The sequence below is a fragment of the Hibiscus syriacus genome, unplaced genomic scaffold (assembly GCF_006381635.1).
Source record: "Hibiscus syriacus cultivar Baekdansim isolate YM2019G1 unplaced genomic scaffold, ASM638163v2 tig00117056_pilon, whole genome shotgun sequence".
NCBI lineage: Eukaryota > Viridiplantae > Streptophyta > Magnoliopsida > Malvales > Malvaceae > Hibiscus > Hibiscus syriacus.
In genome coordinates this window covers 4,936,088-4,952,927 of record NW_024063539.1, presented here as the reverse complement: position 1 = coordinate 4,952,927, position 16,840 = coordinate 4,936,088, and the positions used below count along the sequence as shown (strand labels likewise).

The 16,840-nt window shown below is 35.7% G+C and overlaps 2 long non-coding RNA genes and 1 pseudogene across 2 annotated transcripts; 2 read left to right on the top strand and 1 right to left on the bottom strand.

Annotated features, from left to right (window-relative positions):
* The first annotated feature begins 1,912 nt into the window (after positions 1 to 1,912).
* LOC120198286 lies at positions 1,913 to 3,282 on the top strand. The gene is made up of 3 exons (XR_005523354.1): positions 1,913 to 1,997; positions 2,620 to 2,804; positions 3,220 to 3,282. It is a non-coding gene; the product is annotated as an uncharacterized LOC120198286 (long non-coding RNA).
* Positions 3,283 to 3,441: 159 nt separating this feature from the next.
* Positions 3,442 to 8,574, top strand: LOC120198282 (annotated as a pseudogene).
* A 284-nt stretch (positions 8,575 to 8,858) lies between these two features.
* On the bottom strand, positions 8,859 to 9,224 carry LOC120198285. The gene is made up of 2 exons (XR_005523353.1): positions 9,179 to 9,224; positions 8,859 to 9,084 (listed from the first exon to the last, which is right to left on the bottom strand). It is a non-coding gene; the product is annotated as an uncharacterized LOC120198285 (long non-coding RNA).
* Positions 9,225 to 16,840: the final 7,616 nt, after the last annotated feature.

The following is a 16,840-nucleotide window of genomic DNA, read 5'->3' as shown; positions in this document are numbered from 1 at the left end:
GATTTACCTCCGGCTTTAGCAGCAGCCTCTAATCACCCTACCAGCCAATGCTTGGGGATGAAAGTTGATGTCATCTTTAAAATTGCATATAGTTTCTTATTTAATATTATACATAAATTTTATGTTATTAACATCATGATCAATGTGATATATCTTATATTTATATGTTTATGTAAATAATTATATTATTGATAAAAATAATAATTTTATTTATTTTCTAAAATATATAATTAAATTTTAATATACTAGATTAAAATTTGTGTATTATATAACTTATGAATCATTTTGTAAACGTGTATGTTTAAGAGTAATTGAAATATTAACCCGTATGTCCAAGAAATATTGGTCTTAGATACTTGCCTTTTTTTAGTAAAACAACGCCACTACATTAATGAAAATTAATTGAACATTTATAGGGGTAATAAATGATTAGAATTCAAAGGGTTTGGAATCGATCCAATTCTATAAATAACCCAATTACCTCCTTTTGAATTCAAAGGGTTTGCAAAAGTTGGGGCCCTATCGACATCGTTAAAACATCCAAATTCGCTTGCTGCTGCTGCCCGGTGGTCTCTCCTAGTTGCTCCTTGTGTCAAAGTTAATGTGGATGCTTGAGCTAGTCGCGGATGCTATTCTTATGTTAGTAGGGAAAATACACATTTTAAAATTTTTAATTAATAATTTTTTTATTGTTTGTGTCCATCTAAAATTTTGTCTATACTTATCTTATGTATAAGTCGTGATTAATACATATATATATATATACACACATACACACACTTACATTAAATATTTTGAATCCACTATTGTTTGTACTTACAAGTAATAAAGTGTGTTAAGAGGTGATTGTTAGAGATAATGGCTAGATATTGGGTTCATGAATTAAAATGGAACAATTTTTTTATTAGGTGAGGTGAATACAATGTAATATTTGTTTAAAGGCTCAATTATTTAATATTGAACGCTCATACACCCCTACATGCATGATGCTCAAACCCAATATCTAAAAAAATAACAATAATTCTTTAATCACTTAAGTCGTTTGATTTATGTTAAAAATAATATTGAATTTAAAATTGTATATTGAAACATTTATATCAATGGCCACTAGTATGAGACAAAAACAATACATTTATTGGCATATTATTAACTACCTTGATAGATGGATTAAATTGATTTATTTAATAAAATTAATTTGAACTGATCTCTATAATAATAGAGATATCAAATCGATCCGTTTAATAGTATATTAATTAAATTGATATAATCCCTGTAATAGAAGGACATGAAAGGTACTTTAACCAATAAAATAGGGATTAAATCCGCGAAACGAATAGTACGGGTACGAATGGTGAATTCAACCGTTTAGCATTACATCCAACTATCCAAGTCCGACTATGCATTCCATATAAGGAAAGAATATAAATTACATAATAGAAAATAAATAAAATTGGAAAACCTTTAGAGAACGAGAGAGGAGGGAGAGAAGTATGTTGAACGGAACAGAGGACGAAAGAATGGCTGGCGGAAGGAATTGCCGGCATTCAACACTACGCTTTTTTATGCATCGAGCTTTGGTATCTCCAAAATCTTTCTCGTTTTCCTTGAATTTGAGCGGATCAAGATCCCCGATCCTCTTTTATTAGTGCTGATTGTGGATTATCTCTTATCTCAGGATTCTAATAATCTTAGGGAAGCTCTCAAGTACTCCGTTCAGATATTATCGGAGCTCCGGACCTCCAAACTCCCTCCTCACAAATGCTATGAGCTTTGTAATTCATTTGTTCCTGTTACTTTTGATTCATTACTTGCCGTGTTTGAAATTTTTAAGTTGTGATTGATTTTTTTATAAATGCTTCTATGATTGGAATTCAGATATGCGATCTTTTGATGAATTGAAGAGATTGGAGTTGTTCTTCAAAGACGACAGCAAACATGTGTCTCCGTGGTTGATCTGTACGAGCTTGTTCAACATGCCGGCAATATTTGCCTAGATTGTAAGTGATTTTTATTCTTCAAATTTAATAATTAATAGCATAATTCTCTGTATATTTGCTTAATATGAAAGCATTAAACAAAAATAAATAATCATCCAAATACTTGTTTTTTATTGCATTGAGCCTTTATCCACTTAAACCCTTAAACATTTGTACTTTCAGCTAATTGAGCCCTCCTAGTCCTATATGAAAAGTTGATGATGGTTTTAACCAATATCCGTCTGATCAAGGCTCAACTGAGTGAAAATATATATTAGAGTATTGAATTCCATTGCAATAAAATGACATGGCTAATTATTTCATTTTACTTTATGGACCTTTTTAGTATATTTATGCCTTTTTTGTATCATTTCAAATTCCAGACAATATGGGCATCCATTCTCATTCTATTTAGCTATGGTTCTTTTACCCAAAATTTTTGAACCTGTCATCAAAACGGGACTCTAGTTTTTATTAAGAAAAGGAGGCAGGAAAACTACAAATGTGCTTTGTGCTGGAAGTTTCTGCTTCGGCACTAGATAAGCTCCAAATAGTTAAAATGATTGTAACGTGAATATGAATATTCTCGAATATTAGACTTTCATTGTCATTGTATATGAAGTTCTAGTTGGCAATCTACCAGGTATCTTCTATGTACGGTAGGATCTATCTATATCAAATCCAAGGAGGCTCTTGCTAAGGAAGTTCTTAAGACCTTGTGGAAATGTGTCGTGGAGTTCAACATCCTATACGTGGACTTTTTTTAAGGAGTTACCTTGCTCATATAAGTCGAGATAAGTTACCAGATATTGGTTCCAAGTACGAGGGGTGAGATCTCTTGCTTAGTTTTTCTTTTCCCACTTGAATAGAAATTTTCATTTCAAAGCTGTCCAATTCAAATTTCATGGCTATTTTATTTGGAGTAGATATGTAAGTTTTTAGTTCTTTCTCTTCAAATATTTGAAGAAAATAAAACAGTTAGTAAGCAGTAGCTTTTGTACAGTTCCTGTATGAGAGCTCTGTTAAAACTTTGATTCTGTTCTATTTTTATCTATCATAAAATATTGCTGAATCTCTATAGGAGCTGATGGCTAATTTTCTTAGAATAGAGTGCATGCAGATCAGTGAATTATTATTGGTGTGTCTAAATTAGAATATGCATTTAGACACAAAATAATTTGGAAACATTTGTAATTAACCAACAAATTAACCAATGCTAGGACATGGTTCTGTCTTCCTGCAGTGATGCTGACACTGTGATGGATGCTGTGGAATTTGTGCTGCAGAATTTCACCGAGATGAATAACTTTGGGGGCGAATGCAGCATCAGGTTTATTAAATATCTGACTCTTATTTTGTTAAGATACGCCAATGCACCACAGTACTTGCATGCCATAAAGTGAAAATAAATTGTGAGAGCATAAATTTTGGCCATGCAGGTGTCATGGTGTTGTGAATCATTCATACTCTTTGGTCATCCTGAGTTGAAGCCTTCAATTGCGATTTCTTGTCTGCAGGGAGCTGGTAGAGTTAGAGAGAAGCGGGAAAAGGAAAGGAGCGAACTTCAAGATCTTGTAATATCGATAATCTAAAATTTCTGATTGGATAAACTCTGATGCTTTGTGTTTGATGCCCATCGACGAAAATTAATCCTTCTGTTCTGAACTTTCTTGTTAGGTAGGGAAAAACCTCCATGTTCTCAGTCAGATAGAAGGGGTGGACCTTGAGATGTACAAAGAAACAGTTCTTCCCAGAGTCTTAGAGCAGGTAATTTTACTTCTTTCTCCACTGCCCCCCCCCCCCCCCCAATCTAACAAGTCAGATGTCTGTAGCATTAAAAGATTTTATATGGTTCTTATACAGGTTGTCAATTGCAAAGATGATCTTGCCCATATTATCTTATGGATTGCATAATTCAGGTGTTCTCTGATGAATATCACTTGCAGACACTTGAGACATTGATGAGTGCTTGCTCCCAGCTCCAGGTGGGTGATGCAAATTGATCTTCTTATTGTATCGGGCGTCTTTCCCTTCCTTCCTGGGCACGTAACCATACCTTTTAACACAATTGTTAGCTTTAGGCTTTATTCTAATTGCCCCATTATGGCATCTTTGCGACGAGTGTCCCACTTCAAGGTTTTTCTATGATGCTTTCTGTTTGTCAATATTTACATAATCTTTATGTCAGTATGTGTAACTAGAAAATATAGTGACTGGCTACTATTTTCCTGTTATCAAGAACAGAATTGCACTGCCTCCGGCTGACTTATTTATTATTTGCTAGCTAATATGTTGTTCCAGTTGGAGTTTTCACTACCTAATTTCCTCTACAAGTCTAAATTCATAAACCTACTGCATGTTTCACACGGTGAGCATGCATTGTGGTATAAATAGCCTAGTAGGACAGGGTCTTCTGCTGTATGCAACACTCTCCTAATGTTTGGGTGAATCTTGTTCATGGAACCTATTTTTTGGTTCAGTGCTTAAGTAAATTTAATCTTTCAATATTTTAGGGCACTAACCTCAACAAATACAATTTCCTTATTTTATAACAGCCAACAGTGGATGTCAAGACTGTTTTGTCTTGACTAATGGACAGACTTTCAAATTATGCTGCTTCAAGTACAGATGTAAGTTATAAGCATAACAACTTCTATTCAGCAGCATGCTTTTGCAAGAGGTTGAGTGAACTTTTCTATGCCAGGTATTACCTGAATTTATACAAGTAGAAGCCTTCTCAAAGTTGAGCAATGCGATTGGGAAGGTAAATCAGCTAGTACTCCCATGCTGAAGTTGCAAATTACCATCATGCTTGTTTCAACTTTATAAAGTAATTATTCAATTTAAAATGTGAATGGTTTTACATAACCAAGTCAGGTTACGGCCCCTGAACTTACCACCAATATTTATGTAGATGATGACCCCTTATCTTACCCCCTCTTTTACTTCCCCGCCAGTACCCAAGTGTTTTTATTTTTGATTCAATGGCAGGTCATAGAAGCTCAGGTAAACATGCCTGCTGTTGGAGCAATAACTTTGTATGTATCTCTTCTTACATTTACACTTCGTGTTCATCCTGATCGACTTGATCATGTGGATCAAGTGCTGGTATGTTTCATATGAGGACTCTATTTACATAATATCTCCTATAGTACTGCAACTTTGGCCATGCTATTTTTATGGCATTGATCATTGGCGAATGTATCAGAATAATATTGATTGTTCTTATTGTTGATTTCTAACAGGGAGCCTGTGTTAAGAAGCTCTCTAACATACCAAAACTTGAAGATAGACGGGCAATGAAACAAGTGGTTGCACTTTTGAGTGCTCCACTGGAGAAATACATGATAGTAACAGCCTTAACACTTTCTAATTATCCACGTGTAATGTACCATCTTGATTGGAACAAATAAAGTCATGGCAATGGTTATCATTCAAAGCATCATGAAGAACTACTCTTGCATTTCAACTGCAGACAAGGTGTGCCTCTTCAGTCTTCTTCATCTAACTGTATCAACTTCTTTGTTGAAGAAACTGATATTTCTTTTTGTAGGTTGAGGTTTTGTTTGAATTAATAAAAGGACTCATTAAGGACATTGATGGTGCTGATGTGGAAGAGGTGCATATCAAATCTAGAATTTTCCTGCTATTCTATTAAAATTTTGATAGATTTGAGTTCATTACTTTTCATTGCCCCCTTTCCTGATAATCCAAGTTAGATTGTTCTTCTCCTGTTGCTCAGTTTCCCTATCATGTTTTTTGTGGATGTACATAAGTTATCTACATTTCTTTCTTGTGATCTTCATTTTTTATGTATCTTGCAATAGCTTGATGAGGGGATTTTAAGGAGGAACAAAATTCGGTTGCTCGCTCATACACATGCTTTATAATGATGAACCAGAGGAAATGTTGAAGGTAAGTTTTTCAATGTTTCTTCTTATGCTAATTTTATGCTCAATACCAGGACATGGTCTCCCATCACAATGTATGAGTGCAATAGTATTATAGGATATGAAGATGGAACTTCACCATCTTCTAATTGTGAGTTGTGACAGGTTTCATGCCTCTTCAGTCTTCAATTCCCATAATATGTCATAGCTGTGGCATATTTAGGATAATTTCTTGTTTAATTTCAATGTTTTCTTTTAGTTATGTTGTTTATGATTGATCCAAATTATTTCCCCTCTGAACGTATATAATCAACTGCCTTCAGATTATATGTATTGTGAGGAAGCATACTATGGCTGGTGGACCAAACGCCTTCCCTTTACAGTTTCTTCACTTGTTTTTTCAGCACTTAGGGTATGTTCTCCTTTTCCATATTGTTATGTACTTTTGTCTCATCATTTTTCCATCTACTACAATGAGTATTTAATGCCTATTAGTCAAAATCTAGAAGATTATACATGCAGGCTGCTGGGTTTTGAGTGTAATCATTATTTCTTATTAGATTCTTTCCCCTCATTCACCTATCCACTTTCTCCAAGAAAAACCTGGTTTTTTTTTCTCATACATATTAAATTCAGATTTATTGAAACAATTGCTAAAGAAATGAAATATTTGCATAAACATTGTATTTGTAGCATATATTGTTCAGACTTATTGTAGCGTGCTTATGTACAGTTGGTTAGGCAATTGCAAGGTCTGGAGGGGGATATAGTGGGAGAAGATATGCCAGTGACACCTAAGAAAATTTTCAGCTCTTGACAGGTTTCTCTATTTACATGGATTTTAACTGTTTCTTCTGCAGTGTTCATACTCTTATGCATGTATATCTCAAATATGCAAAGGATCACTCTAATAGTTCTTTCAGATGATTGACTCTCTATCAGCTGTTCCATCATCGGAACTTGCATTAAGGTTGTACCTGCAATGTGCTGAGGTAATCTCGAGTCTTGACTTATACCAAACTACTGCATAAAGTCGTTTGTTAATTAATTAAACCTCGAAATCCTTTTGGACAAAAACAAGTTTTGTAACTTTAAGAACAAGATGCTATTTTTCTAATTGGTAGTTGGGAAAATGCATACTGGGATAAATAATGCCGCTCACGAGAGTGAGAGATTTCTGATGAACAGTTTGCTTATAAGAACAATCAGCTTTATTCCGGCAATCTTGCTGCCACGACTGATTATTTCACGAAGTTTTTATGTAATTCCATACATTTGCGATAAATATTTTTGCTTTAGATGATGCGAAGTTATTGTCATATAAATCTCACATCATTATGACAGTTTGTTGGCATTCAACCATGATGATATTGACAATACAAGCATCATGAACAGTGCTGCAGACTGTATTTGGTTGTATTCCTTTTTTATGAAGGGAGCCTTGGATTTTATTTTGAAATTTCTAACCTCTGTTTTGTCCTTTTTCTGTTTCCTTTTATCCAGGCGGCTAATGGCTGTGATCTTGAACATTGCGTATGAATTTTTCACTCTGGCATTTGTATTATATGAAGAAGAAATTGCGGTAATTGACTACACTGATCAGCTAACGTTGAAGTCAGTCTAACATACTGTAGTTTTCTAATGTTTATTGCTCATAGGACTCTAAAGCCCAAGTGACTGCAATTCATCTGATAATTGGGACACTCCAGAGGATGAATGTATTTGGTGTTGAGAACCGAGATACTTTAACGCACAAAGCCACAGGAGTAATGTTGCTTGCTCCTTTTCTGATTTATTGTGCTTCATTGAACTGTTTATACAAAACTTAAATGTCTTACTTTGGTCAGTATTCAGCTAGGCTATTGAAGAAGGCTGATCAGTGCAGAGCTTTATGCATGTTCCCATCATTTCTGGGTTGACGATCAAGACGGCATAAAGGATGGGATAGGTGTGACCTCAAAGCTCATTCTCTTTGATACTTCCCTTTTTCGTAAGGATGGGGATAGGTGTGACCTCAAAGCTCATTCTTTGATACTTCCCTTTTCGTTGTTATCTTATCTTTGTATAGACTAAATTCCTTCCAAAAGTAAGGAACTAAAAAACATGTGGGCGAGGTTGCAGTGTTCTGCTTTGCCTAAAGCGAGCTTTGAGAATCGCAAATGCCGCTCAGCAAATGGCGAATGCTGCTCGAGGTAGCGGTGGGCCTGTTACACTCTTCGTTGAGATTTTGAACAAGTCGGTGCTTAGAACTGTACCGGATCAAAACTTTGCTCATAGTACACAGCTTAAGCTTTTAGATTATAATCAAGTGTTTTGTGTTTGAGTTTTCTTTTAGGTACCTCTATTTCTTTGAAAAGGGAATCGGCAAATCACCAGCTCCGCAATCCAAGGCCTGATAGAATTAATTAATACGAGACACAGAGTGATTCCACAAACCCTGATATCATTTCGGATGCTTTCCTTGCCAGCACATTGCGTACATTCAGTTCCAGAAACAAAAAGGCGGCGTAGCGGGTGAGAAATTCGAATCCATTAAACTTTAAATCCTTGAGTAAAATAGGGAATCTATGCATGACAGGCAAAGATGTGAAAATGGGATTTATTCTGGAGTTGGAATTCATGTTTTTTATTATTACGTTTGTTCTTTTTTATACCCCGCCGTTGCTTATTTACCTGTTTGAGGTGCTGGAAATGCGCCAAATCTTTTTTTTAAATAATAAAGCTATAAAGAAACATTTTGTTATACATATTTGCAGGATTCTTACATATTTTAAGATCTTATTTTGCATTTACTTTAGATATTTATTTCATAACTAAATTTTAACACTACATAATCGGAGAAAAAGCTCATAACTAAAACAGCCAAATCTTAATATCATCTGAATGAAAATTCTACGACCCATGCCATTAACAATACTTTCTCATCATCAATCTTATAGATCTGACAGTAAGTAAATCACAAAAACGAAAACAGAAAAACACCTGATTCTTCTTCCTGAAGGAACCCCAACAATGTCAGCTTAAACTTGAGAGAATATACACGATGGCTTTGCTACTTCTTTGAATGTTGAGCTGACAGTACAGATCTATATTTGTCAGACTCGAATCTTCCGTCAATCATAATATTGAGCAACCACCATGTGCCTTTTTCTTCTTCTTTTTTTCTTCGGAGGTTGTAGCACCACCGTAATGGCTGCATCAAACACTGCCTTCACGTTCTGAATTAAAGTTGTCCCACAAGATTCCATCAGAAAATGACTTCAAACCCACATTTTCAGCTCAAAAAATACAGAGATGTAGAGAGCACTTAACCTCCTGTGTTTTTGAACTACACTCGATGTAGGCAGGAGACGTTATCAATTTACTTAAGAGAAAATAACCTCAGATGACAAAAAATATCTTATAATATACAAATTTAACTAATTTTTTTTTGGATTTGTCAAAATGACCAACAAATTTGCAACGCGAATTCCAATTTCGCAACTCAGTTTCCAATTTCGCAACGCGAATATATAAATCGCATTGCGATTTTCCAAATTCGCAACGCGATAGTCAAATTCGCTACGCGAAAGTCAAATTCGCAACGCGATAGTTAAATTCGCAACGCGATAGTTAAATTCGCAACGCGAAAGTCAAATATTTTTACGCGAAACATAATATTAATTTCGCAACACAAATGTAAACAGTATTATCGTAAATCATCTCTAACCTAAAACCCTAAAGCACAACTCAGTCCCATCTTCATCTCTCACTCTCTACGGCGACATCCGTCCCCATTTCCGACGAAATCCGTCTATCTCCATCTCTCAGAGCAACCCTCACAACCATTCACGGTCAGAAATGGAAAATCAACCATCGAGGGTTAGTTTTTTTAATCTCTTATTTTTATTTTGAATTTTTTGTATTATTATTAGATTAACCATTTCACTGAGATTGCTAAATTCATTTGGTTGCTGCCAATACTGCTAAACTGTTTAGTCTTTAACCCTGTGAAGTTAGTATTTGTCTTTTTTTATCTTTTTGTTAAAGAAACCCTAAATCGTAACACCAAATTCGTAACGCGAAAATGAAAATCGCAATGCGAAACTAAAATCGCGTTGCGAATTTAAGTTTCAGAAACTTCTTTTATTCTGCAAATTGAAACTTGAATGAATTGCATTACTTTAACCAAAAAATAAAGACAAATACTAACTTCACAGTGTTGCTAATTTAAGTTTCAAGAATAAACTACTACTCTTTATGTTGTTCTTTAACCTGCACTAAACATATATGTTGTCCTTTTAAATGTTTATATAAGTGCTTACTTCTGGAATGTTATCTGATGCATTTTGTGAACTATGATGAAATAATGACTTGGGTGAATACCGTGCTAGTTTGAAACATATTTGGCTTTGTTTTCATTGTTTAATATCATGTCTGTTTATAGTGTATAATAGGAGTTTTTGGTATATTTAACTGTATGTTTATTGTTTTTGTAGAATTTTTTTTCGGCTGCATTGACCTTAAGGAATAAATTAAGCATAGCCACTAAAATTGCGTCGACACTTACACCTCTAAAAAGAAAATTGTTTGAGGATACTTGCTTCGAGCCATGGCTGAAAGTGCAACATACGAGTGGAGATGCTATGTGACACATTTGTTTCTTCAGACCATGACTAACGATCTACCCGAGGGGATACAACGTGGTGATGAGGAGATATGGTTTCATTTTCCTCCGGCACATACTTGTTTTGGGCGGGAGGAGTTTTGCTTAATCACTGGTCTACTCTTCGGACACGATGATGTAGGTCGGTACACTAGTCATATCGCCCGCCCATCATGGTTATCTCAGGTTTTTCCTGAGCTGGCAAAGTCGAAGCCGAGTTTACACGTCGACGACTTGAAGAGATTATTTGATAAAGATGGTTTTACTCGGATGGACGACCTTGATGTTGTTCGAGTATGCCATTTATTACTTTGCATGCCGACTTTTTAGGCAAAGAGGGCAGACAACCTATCTCCGAGGACCTAATATATTGGTAGATGACCTAAATGCATGGAATATGTTTCTGTGGGGTTCATATCTATGGAAAGCTACCTGGAAGAAGTTGTCGTCTGCCTTTGAGGACTGAAAAAATTTGCGGGGCGATGGTTCTAAATACACTTTAACAGGCTTTACTTGGGCCTTTAAGGTAAGAATTTCTATATAATGTTTCCAAAATTATAATCAATTATTTAACAATTACTAATGTTTGTGTATTATATTGTTTGTAGATTTAGATATTTGAGGCTTTCCCCAGCATGCGAACATATGCGATAAAAAGATCAAATGATATTCCTAGGGCTATTACCTGGAAGAGGATCCATATGTTGGATTGGGAAGAGTTACTCCCATATACGACGATGAATGATGTAAGTTAACACACAAATAATACCATATATAAACAAGTTATTACTAGTACAAGTTTAACTTTGTTTGAGCTTTTATATTGTTAGGAGGCCAACTATCCATTACAGAGGCTGAGCTTGCCACTGATTGGTGGCAAGCTAGTAACCGTTTTTTGATGGGACGGATAATGAGCACCCCTACTTCGAGAGCCATCACCTAATCAAGTCGATTCTACAGCTCGACACCCGGAGCCATCACCTGATCGAGCCTCTTCTCCACCTCCACCATCACCTATTATATCACATCATCGAGCCTCTTCTCCACCATCACCTCATGATAGGAGACCATCAAAGAGGCCACGACATTTATCTCCATGTTCTCCACCTCTACGGGATGAGTTAGGGGAATTACGTGATGAGGTTGTTGCTTTACGTCATGAGGTCGGTACTTTACGTGAAGATAATGGTGCATGGAGTGATGAGGTTCGATCTTTACGTGGTGAGGTAGATTTTTTACGCGATGACAATGGTGCGCTATGCGGTGAGGTATCTACTTTACGTGATGAGGTTGCTGCTCTACGCGAGATTGTTTCATTGTTGCAGAATGAGATTCATACTCTACGCAATGAGGTAATTTTGTTTAATACTATACTAAAAATGCAAATAACCTTTTTTCGACATTATTTATTTATTTATTTACTGATTTATGTATTAATTTATTTTCAGCGGCCCGATAAGGTAGATGCTTTACGTCGGGTTTTTTTTGTACGACGGGGTTTACGCATCAGACATCGTGCGCGTTCCATTACGTCTCCGTTCACCCCACTAGTGCCAAGACTCCGTAAGAATAAGCCCGATGCACCTATCATCATTCAAGAGGCGCCTCATATCGTTCAAGAGGCCCCTCTCATCATCGAAGAAGCCCCTCCCACCGTTCAAGAGGCCCATGTCATCGTTCAAGAGGTCCCACCCGTCGTTCAAGAGCCCGATTCACATGACGTCATATGTCGACATATTGATAAACCCCCTCCCGTGCCTAATATGATGGATGCGAGTTGGCTTTCGTATGTGTTACCGGCCAGTATCATTCCTCAGCAGGAGATGGAACACTACCGGAAACAATTACATATAATACCCTTTGAGCTAAGACCGCAGTTGATTTTTATCTACATGAGCGGAGCAAGGGGTGTTATTATGACTTATGCCAAATCGACGTTGCTATTAATTTGTTTCTTGATCGGTCTTGGTGGGGTATTTTATTAGGGGTTGAAGATAATGACTACCTCGAAGGGGTGGTAAGTATTATATTCTTCTTATATTGCATTTTGATTAAATTTTTTTTAATTATTAATAAATTCACTATATTTTTTTATAAAACAGCATATTGATGCATGGGTGTCACGTCTTCTAATAATAAGGAAATTGAAGAAAAGAGGTACTCGATGGATTATTATGCCGACGTCTTTTCATGCAGCTCATTTGAAGGATCAGAGAGATACTTCATATAAGTTGGCTAATGGAAAAGCTAAACTTTATCCTGCGTGGTGAGAGGTCGATAATCTTAGTATTTATTTTTGAATATTTTAAAGGTTTTCATAAATTTTATTTGATGTGCGCAATTATTTATAATTGCAGGTGTTTATCCCTATTTTGGAACATCGTCATTGGCTTCTCGTCGAGCTTCAGCTCCCATCCCTGAAGACAATGGTATATGACAGCATGTTGAATTACATACCATTGTCTGATTTGAGAGATATTATTACAAAGGGATGGAGTGATCATTTGGCTAAATACTTGAATGCGATTGATTATTGGACAAATTCTGGAAACAAGAAGCCAAAGAAGTTCAAAATTACAATGATCAGAGACGAGACTACGCCACAACAAACGCAGGGAGCCAGAGGGGATTGTGGTCCTCTCGTATGCTTGTGCTTGGAACGTTTGACAACAGGAAGTATACAATATCTACCTCCCACAGATAGAGATAGAGTTGCAGTAGGCTTTTGGTTTCGACATTATATGGCCAGATCGATATATGCGAGACGCTGCCTACCTGCATCCGCGTGCTGAAAGTTGTATAAATAATTGGTAAGTTTGAGCAAGTGTTGTTAACATATATACTCTTTAAATGGTTTGAAAATATTTTGGTTTGAAAATATTTGGTTAAGTACCTAGAATTCAGTAATTTGATGTTTGTTGGTTTTAGATGTGTAGAAAGTGTTGTTTGAGCAAATGTTTGGTTTCTGCAGGTTAATCCTGAAGTGAGCTGCGTGAAATGTATTGTGTATAAACAACAGTCTGGGGTACACTGTTTTCTTTGTTTAATTGAATTTTACATTGAAAGTTGATTTGTTTAATTGATGAGAAAATAAGATTTTTTTTGATTAATTGATTTGTAAAAGTTGATTTGTTTAATTTGATTTGTAAATAAGAATTATTTTTTTGCTTGTTTAATTGATTTGTAAAGTTGATTTGTTGTTTCTAAAAAATTCAATATGCATTATGTTTGAAGGCAAAAAAGACCTATTGAAGGTACAAATTCGCAAAGCGAAAGTCAAATTTGCAACGCGATTTTCGGTTTATGAATTTGACTTTCGTGTTGCAAATTTGACTATCGCAACGCTTATTTCGCGTTGCGAATTTGACTTTCGCGTTGATCGCAACATACAACATCAAGATATATAAAACATCAAACACATTCCAAGCTATAAATACAAGTTAAGGACACTTGAAGAAGCAAGAGAACAACTATCCAAAAAATCAAACACAAGAGAAAATCCCAACATGATCAACTGAACATATCATATCAATGTTCAAACTCAAGTTGTAGATTTTGATTTCCTTTTGTTTGGCATCATATGAGATTTGGATTTTGATTTCCTTTTGCTTTGCACCATATGAGCTTTGAATTTTGATGAGCATCGTAAGTATTTCAGACTTATGATTTGGGCAGTACTCAGAAGCATTTCAGACTTATTATTTTTGTTATTATTAGAAGTTGTAGCCCTCAATTATCGGGATTTTTAGTTTTCATTTGTTGCATTTCTCGTATACCACCCAGATCATACGCCCAAAACGTTTCTGACGCTTTAAAGTTGACCAAAAAATATGATGGTCGGGATTTCCCTCGCGTTTAAAGTTGAAAAAAATTATACATACAATATAATCAAACCAAAACATACATACACAACAAATTTATACATAACAATTTCAAATAATGTACCCACAAAAATGAAATTAGTCCGATGAAAAATGGTTATTTCTAACGAAGTTCGGAACATTATTTTTCCAAATAATGTACCCATAACAATGTTCAAATAATGTACCCACAACAATGTTTAATTGATTTATTGTTTAATTTTCAATCTGCATTATGTTGAATGTAAAAAATACATGTTTAAGGTAAATTCGCAACGCGAAATAAGCGTTGCGATAGTCAAATTCGCAACGCGAAAGTCAAATTGGTTTGCGATTTCACGTTGCGAATTTGACTATCGCGTTGCGAATTTGTCTTTCGCGTTGCAAATTTGACTATCGCAACGCTTATCTCGCGTTGCGAATTTGACTTTCGCGTTGATCGCAACATACAACATCAAGGTATATACAACATCAAACACATTCTAAGCTATAAATACAAGCTAAGGACACTTAAAGAAGCAGGAGAACAACTAGCCAAACAATCAAACACAAGAGAAATTCCAACATGATAACAACTGAACAGATCATAACAATGTTCAAAGTCAAGTTACTAATGAATGTCTAATTGAAAATGTATGCATTCACACATAAAATACACATAATACAATGTTTGCATTTAAAAATCACCTAAGTTAATAAGTCCCAAAAGGTGAAGCCGGTTGTGATTGGGATTTTGATTTTGATTGCGATTTTGATTTCCTTTTGCTTGGCACTATATGAGATTTGGATTTTGATGAGGATCTATTTTTTGGTAGAGGAAAAGATGATTGTGATGGAACTGGTGATCCACAGGTCAACCTTGTATGACCACTTTCCTTGCACCGACTACATGTTGATATCATCTTCTCTTCACCCTTAGACGGTATACGATCGTGATTTTTTGGTCGGCCAGGTAGCATGCTGTTGCGTATTGCGAGTACTATAAAATTATACGCAAATAATGTGCAAGTATACACAATCGCAAAAGTAATACAGTGATGAGTGAGTATCGTCTCCACAGGGATTGGAAGGATATTGAGTAAAATTTATGCACTATTCTAAATTAATTAAGTATAGCTAATGGTATTCACAAATGATTATGCAGAGGTAAATGAAATGTGTATGAGTAACAAAAGAAATGTCATGGCAAAGGAAAATGGTAAAAAAAACAGTAAATAAATAAAAGAAGATAATCCTCACGTGACAAGCTTTCAATGGAATGAATGGTAGGGATTGATCTAAGGATGTTAAACTTATCTCTCAGGCATATTTAAGCTATCTGGTCGTTACTTACTCGACAAGACTTTCCTAAAATATTCTCACAGGAACCTAATAGAATAGGATGCCAAGGCATCTGCTCTCACTCAACGATGTTGGACAGCCTACCCTATTGATAAAGACACCCTTTTTAGTCTTTGAAATCCTATCCTAGTCTCTTCCGAGATCTAAGGGATTAGGTTATAATACTCCTAGGCTGGTTCAAAGCCCCTTGAAAATACTATAACCCATTGCTTATGAGGATCTTGTCTTGCGTTTCTTCCGAATACTTACAAGTATTTTTAGCTTAGGATTCTTCCGAACACCTAACCTTCATCTAAGAAATGGACATTTTCATGCCTCTTACAAGCCTAGATGGTGAAGCATTCATAAGCAAAGCAAATAAATAACCAAAATAAACTTAAACATACCATTAAAAATAAAGTTTAAACATCCATTAAACCAACCACCACCAAATAAGTTAGTTCATGGTGGGGTTCGAAATATTCATAGAAAAATCCATAAAATATTTGTTCCAACAGCCCACAAATAAAATAAATAAAATAGGAGCAAAGGGAAGTGAGAAAGAGCCTTCGACGCGCGCCACCGGAGGTCTCTTCGGCCACCACGAACCACCTTAGCTCGCTAGCTCCTCTCGGCGCCTAGCTCACCACTCCTTGAAGCTTTATCAATGGAGGAAAACCCAAGGAAGAAGAAAGGAAAAGGGAAAATAAAAATCTGATTTTTCTACTACAGTATGCGTCTCCTTTCTTCCACACACACTCTCTCTTGTGAGGTGTAATATATAATAAAAATATCTAGGGATAATGATGATGTTGTTGGGATATTGTTGGGTGCAAAATACCCCTCATACCCCTAGAATCACATGTTTTGCATGAACCTTATCCTCCAGGTGTCAGTGGTCCCCTAGCAGGTTGTTACAACCATCATTTCACGTGCAGAGCCAGCTGTCCACGTACAACTGTATATTTTGTCGTTTTCTACGCCAGAAATGAAATGCCGAGGCATTTCAATATGCTTCAGCAACGTGTGATGCCGCGGCATTACTTCCCATGTCGCCTATTTTGCTTGTTATTTTCTGCACATCACTAAAAACCACACCTTCCTCCTCATATAGCACCTTAATAAAATAAAATAACACAACCACCACAA